The sequence below is a fragment of the Watersipora subatra genome, chromosome 11, assembly GCF_963576615.1.
Source record: "Watersipora subatra chromosome 11, tzWatSuba1.1, whole genome shotgun sequence".
NCBI classification, from domain to species: domain Eukaryota; kingdom Metazoa; phylum Bryozoa; class Gymnolaemata; order Cheilostomatida; family Watersiporidae; genus Watersipora; species Watersipora subatra.
In genome coordinates this window covers 10834886-10851844 of record NC_088718.1, presented here as the reverse complement: position 1 = coordinate 10851844, position 16959 = coordinate 10834886, and the positions used below count along the sequence as shown (strand labels likewise).

General features: G+C 34.7%; 1 long non-coding RNA gene across 1 annotated transcript; it reads right to left on the bottom strand.

Moving 5' to 3' along the window:
- Nucleotides 1–44: 44 nt before the first annotated feature.
- Nucleotides 45–15661, bottom strand: LOC137408714 (uncharacterized). Its single transcript, XR_010980119.1, has 3 exons — nt 15486–15661; nt 9538–9633; nt 45–794 (listed from the first exon to the last, which is right to left on the bottom strand). It is a non-coding gene; the product is annotated as an uncharacterized lncRNA (long non-coding RNA).
- Between the last annotated feature and the right edge of the window lie 1298 nt (nt 15662–16959).

Sequence of the window (16959 nt, the reverse complement as noted above, 5' to 3'; positions counted from 1 at the left end):
AGCTTCATTAAGGACGCGCACATCGCAAATGGAATGTGGTCTGTATTAGTAATAATCATAAATACATTGATCTTTGAGTTTTTGCCATAGTCATAAATAAAACAGTTTCTAGTCATAGCATTTTCTGATAGTTGGCTAATGTTAACTCTTGGAACAGCACACCACAAAATAGAAAAATAATAACAAACCAAATAAAGTATTTCAGAATTTAATTATTGTTAAAAATTCGTCTTTGAAAAAAAAACGATAGACAAACATAAAATTATGTATCTCAAAATAGAATTGTGATAGTTGCATAGCTACTGAGAAGCAACTTAAGTCAGCCAAAGGTGATGATCTGTTAAGAGATTGAAGCATGCTATTGCCCAAGAAATTCAAATTTACAACTTTCAGAGAAGATTGAGCAGATAAAATGTGTCACTGATGCCATAATACCCGTTTGGTTGCTGCATTAGTTTTGAACCGGTTGTTTAATAGCATCTTCGTAACAAGGTGGTAAGTTTGCTTCATCAGCAGGCGGTTCTGCTTGGTAAGGTGGGCAAGAAAATTCTGGTTGTAGTCCTATGTTATGGTTGGCAGGTTGAGTTGGTTGTCTTGGGTAGGCTGATGGGGGCAGCGTTGATGCCGAGTTGTCATTTGGAGGGATAGTAACACCAATTACTGAGCCGTTGTAACGCACGCATGCAGGATTATTTAATCTCTGTTCGGATAAGAAATGCTGTCGAATTTTGTATCTTCGATACCAGAAACCGATTCCCAAAACCATGATGAATAGAAAAAATGGAACTGTCAACCTGCAAAATGTAAAGAATGATTATTTGAAGTTCAATCAATTGAAAAATAATTTATTGAATAATTAATCTGATCTTGCTCTGTATTTGGCTTTCAAAAAAGTTGTCACAACACTCACATTGGTAAACTAATATTTTTTACTTGATGAGGTGTCCAATTGTGAACCGAAGTTCACCAACACTCAGATTTTCTCTGCTTATGCAGTTTCTCTGGATTTCTCTCTAGTGAGTAGTGTCTGTTACAAGTAGCTCTTCACATAGCATAGTTCCATTTCTATCTCACTTTCTAGCTAGTAGTTACTAAGACCATCTCTAAATTAAGATTTTGTTTGTATTTCCCGCCCAAGTTATTTTCAGGTTTTATCTCTCTGTTACGTAGTTTTTACTTTTAGGGAGAATAGTTTCTATTATGCTAGTTGGTAGTTTCTGTTTCTATCTCCCTATAGAGTATAGTTTCCATTATGCAGTCGGTAGTTTCTGTTTCTATCTCTCTATAGAGTATAGTTTCCATTATGCTAGTCGGTAGTTTCTGTTTCTATCTCTCAGTAGACTGTAGTTTCTATTATGCTAGTCGGTAGTTTCTGTTTCTATCTCCCTATAGAGTATAGTTTCTATTATGCTAGTCGGTAGTTTCTGTTTCTATCTCCCTATAGAGTATAGTTTCCATTATGCTAGTCGGTAGTTTCTGTTTCTATCTCCCTATAGAGTATAGTTTCCATTATGCTAGTCGGTAGTTTCTGTTTCTATCTCTCTATAGAGTATAGTTTCCATTATGCTAGTCGGTAGTTTCTGTTTCTATCTCTCTATAGAATATAGTTTCTTTTATACTAGTTGGTAGTTTCTGTTTCTATCTCTATATAAACTAGTTTCTGATACTATTTTTATCTACACTAGTAGTTTGTTTTATTCATCCTATGTATTATTTTGTGTTTCTATTACTTTTGGTGAATGCGCTTGTTTTTATTTTTTGTTTCAAGGCAGTTTCTGTTCAGATTGCAAAGGCGTTTTTAATCTTGAATTTTCATTAAAACTCGATAGTTTAAATTAAAGTAGATTATTAAAGCTTACCTGACAGCATTTTAAAATTACATTTAAATCATAATCATGATATTTTGTCTCTACGTATGTAAAGCGAGTTATTAGACAAACGAAAAGCAAGATTCAGTTGAAGTAGAAATTGATTTAGTCAATCATAAAACTCTTGACTCCGTGTGAATTGGCTAGTAGTTGCACAAACACAATCAATTTATATTAAAGCGATGGCGTTTTTCTCTGGGAGTAGAAGTGGAAAACGGCAGTGTATGGACTTGATGATACAAAGTGACACACTTAACAAAATATTGATTTAACATAGTACCTACACTTTATACAGAAACTAAGCTCAATGGAGAAAGACTGGCTTAAGTATTAGATTGATCAAGCCTGAAATGAGTTACTTATTGACGCTAGGATTTTGCGCTGTTTCCGCTGTTGGCAGCTGATCTAGCATTTTGGCTAGCAAGGGCTGTGGAAGGTTATCAATAGGGAAGGTCAAGGTCGAGAATTTACTCAGTGAACACTAAAACTAAAAGATTATCAGAATTTTTGCTCAGATAAATGCTGGCGTAACATTTAAAATATGTTATTACGATTTGTCTGCCCTCGTTATAGTGATCAATTCGTTGTAAGAGAAGATAATGCTTAATTATATGTGTGATAGCTAGTAATGGATGGTAGTTTGTGGTTAGATTGCAATCGGCTCACCAAACAACTGCCTAAATTTACTAAGATAAGCAGTCCTTGAGTTTTAGGTGAACTGGGTAAAAATTTTGCCACTGCTGTCCTTGACCTGCTGACTAGAGATGATAGCAAGCAATCATATTGCTTATATTGAGGCATAAAAAACCACTGTTATTCACATATTTAGCTATGAAAAGTTAATATGATATATATAATTTATAAATCACACGCTTTGTTGGGTAGAAGTTTAAAGTAACCCTTGTGCAGGTGTCAGAGGCCACGCATATAAATAGTAAATACATGTATATTTTTTATGAGTCCAGAAACCTTTTTTGAGAAAATATTGTATTTCTTTATGGTGATGCAAGACAAATGATTCGAAGAATACTGAACTCATGAAAAGCTAGTGTATGCAGCAAAATGTAGAAATAAATGAAATTCCATCATTCCCTTATTTCTTGTAGTTAATGTCTATCATGGAACAGTTTGCAACGAATGTAGAGATAGAACTTAAATACTTACCTTGAAAAAATTATAAAGGTGCTTATATATATATTATATATAAACTTATGTACTTACATTTATAAAAATTATAAAAAATTATAATTATAAAGTTATAATTATAATCTTATCATGGAAAGCGGTTTTTGAACTTGGTGTTGAAAAAGTATTAGTAATTAATAACTTGCTATTTGTGCTCTTAGGGTGTTTACCAGTGACACGATCAAAATAAAAACTTATTCTGTTGTAATTTTTTGTCAACTGTGTTTCGGTTATCAAAATAAGTATGCAGGAAAAACTCACTAGAAGTGAATGTTGTGTTCAGTGCTAAGCTTATGACCCTATATAAGTTTTCAGTTACCAGTTCTCTGGCCATTGGGTCAACGTGGAGCATTAAGTCAAGAGAACACAACTACCACTGAAGGAATTGGACCGCTTCAACTTGTAGTTATTAGTCTGGTGCTTGGGCATTTGTCATGACTCACATAATCAATACTGATCAATATTAGGACTATTCCATACAGTATGGGGTTTTCAAAAGGCTAGTTGAGCAGTAAGTCGAAATAACTGGCATCTACCGAAGCCCATTTTATGTCAAAAATTTAGTATGAATGCATTTAAAGGCTGTTTGAACACTTGTATCATTTTCATGCAGTCAAACCTCAATATTCCGGTTACCACAGGTTGTTTCTGTTTTATTTTTTTACAAAGGAGGCAGGACAATGTGATACAACGGGTCTTAGGTTTAACAGGTAGTCCGAGGCATCTCTTACTCTCACCGGGTGTTTGGTTGCATTGATAGCAATTAGGTACTTAGTCTGGTTCTGGTATCACTCAAAAGTACACGGTTTAACGTTAGATGACCTTGACATACGATTTTTTCCAACATCTAGTGTGACATTTTAGCCATTTTTTAACATATGACATTCAGAATATGTGACAGTTTTTAATAAAAGTTAAAAACTGATAAAAGTTAAAAATGAAACGTAAAAATAATAACAGCAATAATAATAATAATATATAAATCAAGTAGATATAAATTTAGCCTAGATTAGATTAAGCTATACTCGTATATCTATCACCAAATCCAATACTGAACCAACGTATTTTCAAGCCATTATTCGGCCTCTAAGGTAAAGTGACAGAAAATCTATTTGTTTACGGATTAAAACTTTATTAATTTATTGTTTCTACTTGTAATTGAAATTTTGTATTTGTTTTACCTAATTTTTTACTTTGCGTCTGTTTTAATGTTATATGTTATGAGTTTTATGAGAAAACAATCTTTTTACCTCGAACCGTGGCTTCAGGCATATAGATGGACAGGCAGACAGACATGGTTCTTCTCATAGTAAAGATTACTTTAAGTATTTATTATGTTCTTTGGAGGTTTAACCAACCTTTTGAGCTTTGGGACGAATTAAACGAGTTACAATGTATTCTTATAAAAAAATGTGTTCCACCATACAACGGGTCTACCATACGAAACAAACATCGGAATAGATTACCATAAAACCTCTAATTAAACCCCACGACGCTCAATTTTTCAACCCTTCTCTCAAAATGGTGGTCAATTGGAGGTGGCGTTCAAATAGAGGTGGCTTTCATATAAATGTTTTACGGTAACTTTGCTTGTGGAGATGTGACTGTATTTTCTTATCAAGTACTTTTTTCTAGTGGCTATTGGCTAGTAACAAATGCGATGGCTCAAGAGACTTAATTAAAGGTTGACTTGGTAAAGCTTCGAAAAAAATTTAATATTTTTATGGGGCGTTTTTATCACAGCCTTCAAGGTTGGTTGTGGGCTCGACCCCTATCTAAGGGCCATAGGCCTGTCACTGTCTTTTTTATTGTAGAGCATTAGATTAGATTATTCTCATTACCATTATATTACCAAATGAGTCTCTGCAACAAATCGACCTTGACTCCTGAATTTTGTCTTTTATAGTCAGTATTGCGCACTGTTTCAATATGTTGCAAAAAACATTCAGATGTTCCGGATTAGCGTGGGTGCTTTGTATAAAAGATAGGGGTTTCGAAGCTAAAGGTCATATCGGCTCAATTGAAACTGCTCAAATCGAAATAGGAATGATTGAAGGGTAAAAAATGTTTAAAATGGAATAGCGTGCACATTATTCGCTAGTGTCATTTCCATCTTCTGCAAACATGAGACATTCGGTAAAAGGTTGCGCGTAACAAAACCCATCTTGCGGATGACACAAACTCCCGAATTAACCACGTCATGGAAACATAGTGACAAGTAGGAACAGGTAGTGACAGGTAGTCTAGGTAGGAAGGCTGCGCGATGTTTAGTGACTAGTAATCAGACCTTTAGAGGAACGATCAGGCAGTGGTTAGTCGCTCATTTCAAATCACCTTGAAGTTTATTGGTTTATCGACTAGCTGACAGACCATTGAGTCATTTTCTGATGCAAGGCGTTCATGCGATCCACTTCCTTCCAATGGCTGTGACAATCAGCACTAACAAAAATCAATACTCCTTGCCAGTAGCAACAATAATTATAGAATTCTTTTGCTACGGGGATGAGCTTGGTGAAATATCGGAAAGTTTGACAGCTGCAATCTTTCCCCGACATATCCGCAATGTCACGGCGATGTCATCGGTTTACGGAGCACATAGTCGACAAATGATGGCCAAGAGGACAGTTTGTTACTAACAGAGAGCTAGAGTTGTTCACATTTTTTAAGATCTTCGAATACAGTCAAACTTCTGTCTAGGAACTCGTTATTCTGAAAATTCTTCAACTAATGCTACGATAATTTAGCGGCCATGGGTCAGCGGTTGAGAGGCTGACTTATGATGAATGGTTTAAGTCACGAAAGAACCATTGATGGTGTTAGGAAGAGCATCCAACCACAATTGCTCATGCGCTGCATCTGTACAAAGTTTGTAGACCCGTTCAGAAAAAGACCTCAATTAGCTTTCTCACAGAAGAATGAGGCCATAAGCCATCTATAAGTTTGTCTAAATGAATTGTTAAGTTGTCATGATCCTAGGTTTAAGGAAAAGAGTGAGTTAAAAAATTTTCCTTGTCCAAATCCAACATGTCAACCACTGATTTCTCTCGAACGTAAGTGGCAGTAAAACATCTTTATTTATTACTTCTTTACTAAAATAATTTTACATCTTTTATATAATACATACATATAATATAAATAATAAATATATTTTTTATATTATTAGATATATTATATTTATATATAATATAAAAATAGTATATATAATACAATGTTTTATTTGTGCAGTATCCTTCATTTTTTTTCATGACATAATTTTATCGTGGTCGACCATCTTTATAGACAATTTTATCGTTAAAAACACGGAGCTTTTGCAATAAATGTTTGAAAACGATGCTTTTGTTTGCAATTTTTTTATTATAGTATTAAAACAACACCACAAAGTACTATTAAATTTAAAAAACGATCGTTTTCTACAAATATGGCGGCTTTTCGCGGACAAGCGCATGTGCAAACGGCTTGATGACGTCAAAAAAACGATGGATTATCTGCAGTACTGATAAAGGAGGTAAAGTTTATGTCGAGTTGTAGAACGGAATAAGTTGGTTTATTACTATGAGAATAGTTGATCCAGCATTTGATAGTTCACTCATAAAAAGCAGCTTTTGCAACAAGTTACATTTGTGTGTGAAGGTTACGAGTTGGCTGAGCTTTCTTTGAATAAGCTTAATTGTTGCGCTGGGTTTTTAAAATGTAATCACAAAAAACAGCAATGGTGCATCTTAGGTTGATACAACGCGCATACAATGTATGTGTAACGCACATACAAGGCACTTGCAATGCACAAACATTGTGGATACAACGCGCATACACTATCATCACAACGCACATACAACGGTCAATAGAAAATAAATAGAATACTTTGTGTAATGCTTTAGACCTGCTTTATTAACAGACTATAAATATAAATATAATATTGAATAATAATATAATATTATTACTATCATTATTACACATTAATATTAATAATTTACAACGCGCATGCGTTTTATGCGCGTTGTACCGACCTAAGATGCACCATTACCCAAAAAACTAAGGCTATGCATAGATTTAGGATTTTGGTTGAAATTCAATGTATTATTTATTCAAAGTGTGATGTTACACACACGTGACCTTCACTTAATTTGGTCGTGCAGACAATTTAAATTTAAAAAAATTATGATATTAAAGAAGAACTTACACAAAATTTTAATAGATTTTATCAGAAAGTATCAGTATTTTTCTATCATTTGTAATCGTTTTTGATGCTTGAGGTGATCTGACTGCCAGGATGTTTCAAGATTAAAATCGACAAAGCTTGATCGCAGTTAAAACACTCAGAAGAAAAATACATACTGAAATGATGTCACTAGTTGCTATCATAACAATAGTTGATATTGGCTATTGCATTCAAGTCGAAGTCTCTATTCTGTCAGCCTCTGCGATTATAGATTAATTGCGCTTTTGATTGATCTGAGCATTTTAATCGTGATCAAGTTTTGTCAATTTTAAACTTGAAACATCCTGGCAATAAGTTCATTTCCAACATTAAAATCAGTCGTAAATAATAGAAAAATGCCGATATGTTTTGCTAAAATCTACTAAACGTTTGTGTAAGTCTTTGTGAAATGGCACGATGATTTCAACTACTAAAAACACAGGTAACTAGTTCAATAGTTTAGCATGGCAGCCACTCCTTGCTGACAGGGATGACACTTGCAGCAGCATTCCAAAGGTTATAGGATCACTTCTAATCATAATTGGTTGATAGAGGAGCACTTTTCCAGTTGTTAGTACTAATTACTAGTTAGTGTATGAATGTTCATGTACCGGCTGCTGCCTCAAGGCTCTTATGATCAGCGATGGCTCACTCTAATTGCTGTATACATAGTACTAGCTGTGCTACCCGGCGTTTTCCGGGTAATAAAAATGTCTGGACAGAAAATTGATTTGTATTTAATATATAACAACATTTACTATTCTAACTTTCAAACTACATATCATGAGAGAAGTGTTTGGTGTAGTTGAAATAAATTAAGAGAAAAAAGGAAAAAAACTGTAAAGGTTTTAAAACTTTGTCAAACAACTGTAACTTTTAAGCTGTTAGCCTGGCACATTGTCAATGGAAAATTGCAGTAAGCTGTTAGGCTTCTAATGCCAGTACTCCATGAAATTGCATCAGCATTGTTGTCCAGCTGCAGTTATTCTAATAATAGCTATAACCGAAATGCAGACAGACATACAACATACACACGGACATACTGTGAGAAATATATATATAGATATATAGTATATATAGTATAGCAATTGAGTATAGCATGCGCCTGCTGAGTCAAGGCCAGTTGTGACGGTGCTTTCAATTCCATGCATGGCCCAGAGGGACACAGGAGAAAAAATCTATATTGACTGAGTTATGCAATAAGGACTCCTATCATAGCCCTACACATATTCATAAAGGTCGGTTCACACCATATCTCCGTATGTCGGCGTTAATCGCTCGATACATCAGTGATCGTCTGTGATAACATGTTCACACTATCACGAACCCATCCACGCTTACATCGGCCAATATTCTGCGACAATGTGTTCGCATTATGCAGTCGCAGAAATGATGAAATACTTGTCCAGCAACTAAAATGATGGGAAATATAGACCAAGCAACCCTCGACAGTAATCACCATCGCATATTGCACAGACTATCATGAATGCTCGGAGAAATATCAGGAAAGTTTGACAGCTGCAATGTTTCCTGACATATGCGCATTGCCTCAGTGATGTCATCGGTTTATGTTGCAAGTCGGCGACGAATTATCACCGAGAGGACAACCGTGACACGACGATATAGTGTGAAGCAGTTATAAGCTATACACACCTTTCAGACACTGCTTTCATCGGTACACGGTTGATACAAGTAGCTACTCTGTTCGTTAGAGAGTGACAGATAGCTATATTCAATAAAGTCTTGTTCAGCATTGACCAAACAGTAAAGGCTGGTAATATTGCTATTTTTAAATCATGGTCGATTTGAACCACTTCATAATGTGGTAGAATGACTCAAGTCGGATTTTAGAACAGCTATTTTTAGAAGAGCAGCCGTGGTGTACCAGGATAGGCCCTTGGACTGCAAACGACAGGTCAGGAGTTTGAGCCCAGCTACAAGATGTCAAAAAAGGTGTCCAGTTTCAAATCGATACAGAAAACTTGAGGAAGACGTCAGTAGCCCTGCCCCAATAAAGTCAAATTTTTTTTAATTCAATCAAGTGGAGAGAGGGTCATGACGCGAGGGCAGAATACTCCTAATTGACTTTGGATATATTTTAAAAAATACATCAATATGACTCAACATTCTTAATAAGAAAATAATAAATGATTTAATAGTTCTGAATGTTTGGTTTTCCTCGCTTTATAGCCAACTTCAATTTTTGTACAATAGCTTTTTTCAAAGAAAAAGCTAGCCATTATCTTTCTTAAGGGGAGACAATCTTAACCTAAGACTTTTTGAACTCACCAATTGAGGGAGAAAGAGAGTGTTTCATAGAAATTGTCAGTTGTTGAGGCGAAAATATATTCTGTTGTTGAGGAGTTGACCCACCAGAATCCTTTACTTCCCTACAACAATACATAGTTTCGTAAAGCCAAGATCTCAGGCTCATGCCAACTGTGCGTAGATAATTCTGGTGACCCATTTCCTTTGAGATTTCTCCACTCATTTCATACTCGGTCTGTTTAAGGCGATAGCATTGCTTGAAAGAATGAAAAGATGGAAGATTGCATCCATTTAACTGAAAAATAAACCTTAATCCAGCAGCTGACATCCAAAAGGCTATTGAAACCTCCACATGTTCTAGAAACTTCTCAATTGACTACCACTTCTTTCCTATCTACTAGTCCGTTAGCAGTGATCATAATTACGGGATGACCTAGTAATTGCTTTTATCTCCTTTTTCATTTATGACATAAACTCACTTCCTTTACTTTCTCAGACCATTCATAATATACATATTAGAGAATGAAGTTTTGTTGACACTCTGTCTGCCCTTAAAATTATTCATAAGAAACAATCTATTTATTGGGCAGCCATTTTATCCTATTCTGTGATTAATAATAAGGGCTGGTGAACTAAATATTAAGATGTTACTAATACTCCAGAGGCCACCAATTTACTTTCATATTGTTACATGTATATATATGTTCAACAAACATTTTAAATTCGCCCATTCTCGCTGACAAATATAAACTTGTTTATTATTGGATTTGTGGTCACATTGTGCAAATATCGCTGCATGTATGTTACACCAATTTTATGATAAAAAGCGAATATCAGTTAATATTTAATAATATTCTTACGTAGAACATCCGTAGGTTTCCATTGATGTGCATATTGACATAATTCATCTTATAAATGCTTAACAAATGATGAATAATTAATATAACTAAATAATTAATAATCTTGATCATCGCTGTAGGTATATGCAGGTAGACTACAGGTTTTTAGTTGCATTTTTACCTATTGCCTTTCACATTATTGCATGGATCTGTGTGTTTAATCTCAATGCAACGATTGATGTAGTTAAATTTCCTCTTGAGTTTGTGATGATGGGAAAAAACTAATTTCTGCTCTCCGACAACTAGCGAAAATAACTACGCTACAATCTGGTTAGAGAAAACCAGCTAAAGGCTGGTTCACACTATCTCAGCATTGATGCCATAATACTTCGGTGATCATCTGCAATAACCATGTTCACACTTTCACAAACCTATTCGCCTTTGCATCAGCGAATACTCCGTGATGTGGCGTTCTCATTTTTCGAAAAGAAACCTCTTTGTTTTCGTGTACTTCAATCAAATACTAGTCACGAAGCATCGGTCATAAACGGAAATAAATAAATCACGCTATCAGCAACTGCGAATTATTATCGCCAAAATGGTGCACACTGTATAAGCTGTTGAGGATGCTCGGCAAAATATCGGGGAAATCTACACAATACTTTAATTTTGCTATAAGAATAGCTTTAAAGACGAACGTATAAAAATTTTAGTTGATTTTATCCGAAATTTTCGGTAATTGTTTATCATTTGCAATATCTAACTCGCACTTTTTGTGCATGTGTCATTGCGAATATAGAGGACCTAATCGTACTTTCACTTGATTTGAGAGTTTTAACAGCGATTAAGTTTTGTAGAATTTAATCTTAAAACATCCTGGCAGTCAGATCACCTCAAACATCAAAAACAATTGCAAATGATAAAAATGCGATACTTTCTGATAGTCTACTAAATTTTTGTGCCAGTTCATCGTTATTGGTAACCCAGTCAATTTAATAGTGGTTTGAGACATGTACGAGTTTCCAAATCAGTAATACGATCGGAGGCACATCAGATTTCACAAAGATGTAAAGGTCAGAATTGTCTTTCTTCGGCTGCTATATTCAGATTGTTTGAACTTTCATAACCAGTTAGTGCATCTAGTTACCAAGTCATCAATTTAAATACCCCTGAATGCTTGATTTCAATATAACTAGTCATGTGTGAATCTCGTTTGTATAATGTATACAGTTTCTGTTTTGTTTCAAATTACATCAGGGAGTGAAACTCCAACGCTGTGACAAAGGCCCTTAAAGCCTCATGATTGAATAAATCTCAAGTATGTTTGTAGAGGGGTGAGTAACCAGCAAAGCAAACAGCTGTAAAAAGGTATATTATAATACAGGTAAAGAACAAACTAATTATCTAGAAATCACTACAAACTTGTTTTGGGCTCTTCAGCGGAAAATCGGTGATTGTCAGCTGAAGAACGTAACCGTACGAAACAATTTTGTTGTGATTTCTAGATAAATATTTTTTCATATGATTCACGATCTTGTACGGTTGGAAACCATAAACTACCATAAAATATTTTTTGCAACATAATTTATTCGTTACTAAAGAGATGATTAGAATGATTCGAAGCTGAAACTGCACCACTTTTGGAAATAAAAATAAGTTTAGAAGTTTTTCTTAAAGATGCTATGTGATCTCCTTACTGTGACTCTGTGTTTAGGTTGATTGTATTTAGCACCTTAAAATTTTAATACTTTTATTTCTGTTTTAGATACGTGATTTGATGTCGTGTTTTGATGTCGACAGTTACTTTTAAACTGCATTTTTAATCCATCGTCTTTTTGACGTCATCAAGCCGTTTGCACATGCGCTCGTTCACGAAAAAGCAGCTATATTTGTAGAAAACGATCATTTTTATTTTATTTAATAGTACTTTTTGGTATTGTTTTGATACCATAATAAAAAAAATTGCAAACAAAAGCATCGTTTTCAAACATTCATTGCAAAAGCTTCATGTTTTTAACGATAAAATTGTCTATAAAGATGGCCAACAATGATAAAATGATGTCACAAAAACATGAAGGATACGTTAATAACTATTACTTCAAAATATAACAAATAATAAATAAATTATCTTCTGAATCTGCAAAATTTTATAGAGGTTGCATTTTGTTTTTTTAAATATTTGAAGTAAAATCTATGCACCACATAGAAAATTATTGTAACATTCCGTTTAGTCTCATCTGTCCACCTTTTTCCATGGACTATTTGCTTTAATTGTGTATTCTTCCATGTTTGCATCATAGAGTGAAACAGTATAGTGACCCATTGACTGGGTGTAAGCTTACAGGCGAAGAGATTGAGGAACTGGCTAACAATTGAAGGTGAGGGTGAACATCTCTAATTACTACAAACATTAGGGTCAAGGAACCCAAATGGTCAGCTGATGATCTTCTGAGCTGTCTGTTCATACAAAAGGTCACTCTAGCAGTTCACAGTTTAAAGTGTATGAAGAAGGCATCTATACTTTGTTAGAAAAGGAACCAAATATTTTACCAAATTCTATTGTTTGGTTGATTTCCACAAAATGACAGTTTGCATTTATTTACAGTCATACCTCGACATACGAAAGAGAAAATTTGAGATACACTCAGTGTTTTGAGCAAGTTTCTTCTTTAATATACAAGTAATCTTTGAGATGCAAGCATACGAGCCGGTTCTCGATGGCAAGTATATGGCCAAGTATGCGAGAGGCTGCTTTCAATAACAGCATCGCTCGATCCTTTTCCTCGAAAAAGTTTTCAAAAGTTATAGCACCGATCCGGCCAAAAGCGCCAAGGCGGCAAACAAAATAAAAAATTAAGACGACAAAATCAAAGTGAGTTTAGTAAAAGATTAAGTAAAAGTAAGTTAAATTCATATTTTTTGTTACGTAGCGTCAAAAAAGTCTAGTGCACCAAACATGTTGCTGTCAAGTCTCTCAGACCGCTATCAGCCACCAGTTCTGTCTCAAAGGTAAAACATACAATAGTGTACATAGTAATGTTACATTTTGATGCAGATTTTAACAGCTAAATAGGTACTTAAAAATGCTACTTCGTTAGCATAGGCACTAAATTACAATAATTAAAAACACGTTTTTCTGCCATGACATTCAGTTTTATGTGGCTTTTCATAGTATGGTAACGGATTAATTTATATTTAATTATTTTATATAGGAAATAGTGCCTTGAGACACGAGTAACTTGACATACGATCTCAGTCCCAGAACACATCAAGCTCGTACGTCGAGGTACATATGACTGTAATAGAATTATAGCAAAACATGAAGTGTGTTTTGATAATGTTTAGATGATTGAAATAAATATTTTTTATAAGTACTTTGTTATTAATCATACTTTCCAAACATGTTTCAAACAGGACGTTTGTATGTTAAAATCGACTGAGAAATTATTATTAGCAACTTATTTCTCTTTGCGGACTGCAAGTTTGATTGTAAAACGTACTGATGGGGAGATAACCAGATGAAACAGGCATGAATTTGTTAGACAGATAGATATGAATTCTATTATCACTGACTGGTCAACGCCATTCTAAGCAATTTAGACAACAAGACAAAAAAATAACAGTAAAGTATTGAAGAAAAAACCTTTTTACATAACGCTATTCTATAAAGTGGATTGGCGAGGTGCTGGTGTTTGGTATAAGGTGTAACAGTTTTTTAGGGATATAGGAATGTAGTGGGTGGTCAGGCAGATTGGAGATACAATCTGAGTATTTCAGACAGCGAATATCTAATAAAAAGTTAACTCATCGGCATTAAGGACATTTAGACGGTGATCATAACTGTTCATATCAGGTAGCATAACCATAAAACATAATTTTTGTTGTCGTGAACTTCTGCACCAAAGCATAGGGGCATCAGTGCATTCGAATTTAATAATATTTTCCATGTCTGTTTTAGCCTTTGTGATTTTGAGCAATGAACACAAATAATAAACTGTAGCAATTTATAAATTGGTGTTTATATTGAACAGACTGACCTTGACATTTTTGTGAAGTCTTGGATTCCTCTAGTCAAGTTATTGATTAAAAAACTTTGACACGTCTCAAACCACTATTAAATTTTAGTTGAGCCATCCAAATGCCGTAAAAGTATTCATACTATCAAGAGTTGGCATGGAGTTATGCTCTAGAGTCTAGATTGTTTCCTAAAGCAAGGAAGTTGTATTGTTTTTGCTAGCAACTGAAAATCTGGTCGAAAACTGACATATGTGCATAACAAAACATTTTCCTAACCGAAAGAGCAACATTGCATACCTCTCTTGTGGTTTAGTTATGTTATGAGCTGTATGACTGATGCTCATGAAAAGCATTCCAAAGGATTTTTTCTTCTCGTGGCACCACGCTCAGTGGTGCATGACAACCTAGACAGCCCCCTCCCCCTTAATATAATGCCAAAGATGTTTCACATTACTGAAGGCTATTGGTATGATGTCTGGTATTGGCCAAAGCAATGTGCTAAAATAACAATTCCATTTGTGTTTTTTATTACCTTCTTATAAGACTTACAGATATCCATAAAAGGAAACAAAAAACTATCAACTTAAATGAGCTTTAATATTTTTCTGTCCAAATCTGTGGGCGCGGAGGTTGATGATATATGTGCCCATATTTGGTCAAGGTTGTTTTTCGTAGATGAATGTAGCGCTGGCAGCAGCAAACAGTTTGTGATAGAAAGATGATCAACACCCAATCAGTTCCTTACTGTAAGTTTAGTCACCAACCTACTGCTCGAGGCAGCACCTACACTATGTCTACCCACAATCGACTGCGTTCTGTAATCTCTGCTGTCCGTTTCTTGGCACTTCTTCATCGCCTAATGTAATATCTATGTATTTCAGTACATTGTTTGGATAGTTTCCTTGTTTCTCTGTGTCTGTGTTTTTGCATGTTTCTTCGAGTTTCCATGAATTCTCACAATATCATAAAACGAATTCTCTGAAGTTATATAGCTGTCTGTCTACTTTACATTGCCCTAAATCCACTTTCTCATTTCTGCCTTATCACCTAGATCATCAACTCTCATGCTATCAGCATCCTGTAATCTTTAGAACATGATACAGATGTACTGACTGTCTTACCTCAATCAGTGTAGAAGCTAATATTGCTTCAATCCATCTCGTCATATTTCCACAGACTTGTTGAACGTTCAGCTCACCAGCCTAAGTAGCAGTTATGTTTCTCTTGAACTTTCCACTGTTGAATTTCCAGAGTAATAGCAGCAACAGCCTCGTGTTCTCGAAACTATTGAGAAGATTAATTGTGCTTGGGCTGACGTCAGCAAAAATCTATAGCTAATAATGAATGTATGAAAATGAGGCCTTTGTAATGCTGTGATGATTACTGTAGAACCCCTAATATGTGCCCTTTGTACATAGCACTAAGTAGTAGTTAGTAGCATAAAAACATTGTATGATTTTGGTAAACAATAATTAGTAATATGATACGTAGTTAGGGAAATGTATGTTTTTAGTATCCAATAATTAGTAGTACTGTAATACCTCTAACCTATGCTTTTGGTATACAATTATTAGTTGTACTGAAGTACCTTAACATGCTTTTGGTATACACTAATTAATAGTACTGTAGTATCCCTAACATATTTAACTTTGGTGTATTCAGAGGTTATGATCTGCAATAAAATGTAACATTACAATGCGCTATGTGCAGTAAATGCAGTACGTACTGTACGGAGTTCTTACGTTCGAGGCAAACGTATAACATACCTAAACGTTGAATTTAACTTGAATGAATTTAGCTTACTAAACACACACTTGAAGCAAATTTTCAGTGTGTATTTTCAACTATTTTACTGACATAGTAAAATAGTTGAAAATACCTTTTTTATCGCTAAAATTTTATCCCCTGTTTTTGGTTTCGTTTTCACAATATTTAATAACAAATAATGCCAAAATGAGCGAGATCGAGCATCTTATCTCTTTCATTCGCTGTTAGAGGTATTTCAGTGAATAGCATATCGGCATATTTGTTATTCCAATGTAATCAGCACACCTATCAAATTTGAAATTCGAGAAAAGTTTTTGTGGATTTTGTATGGCGAAAAATATTTCGTATGGAGAGAACGAAAATGTGTGTTCTACATCGAAGGGCGAAAAAATCGCATAACTGGGTGATCGCGACCCGAGAGCACACGGTATTGTAGTACCCTTAATACATGTACATGCTTTTGGTATACAATGATTAGTAGTACTGTAGTACCTCTAACATATGCTTTTGGCATACAATTATTAGTAGTACTGTAGTACCTCTAACATATGCTTTTGGTATACAATTATTAGTAGTACTGTAGTACCTCTAACATATGCTTTTGGTATACAATGATTAGTAGTACTGTAGTACCCCTAACATATGCTTTTGGCATACAATTATTAGTAGTACTGTAGTACCTTTAACATATGCTTTTGGTATATAGTTATTAGGAATACTGAAATAGACAACCACTTGTTACCGAACTGATTGGAGATCTGTTATCATATGTAAATCACAACGCTAGGCAGCTTCAACCAGTCTAGATTCGAGTAAGTTT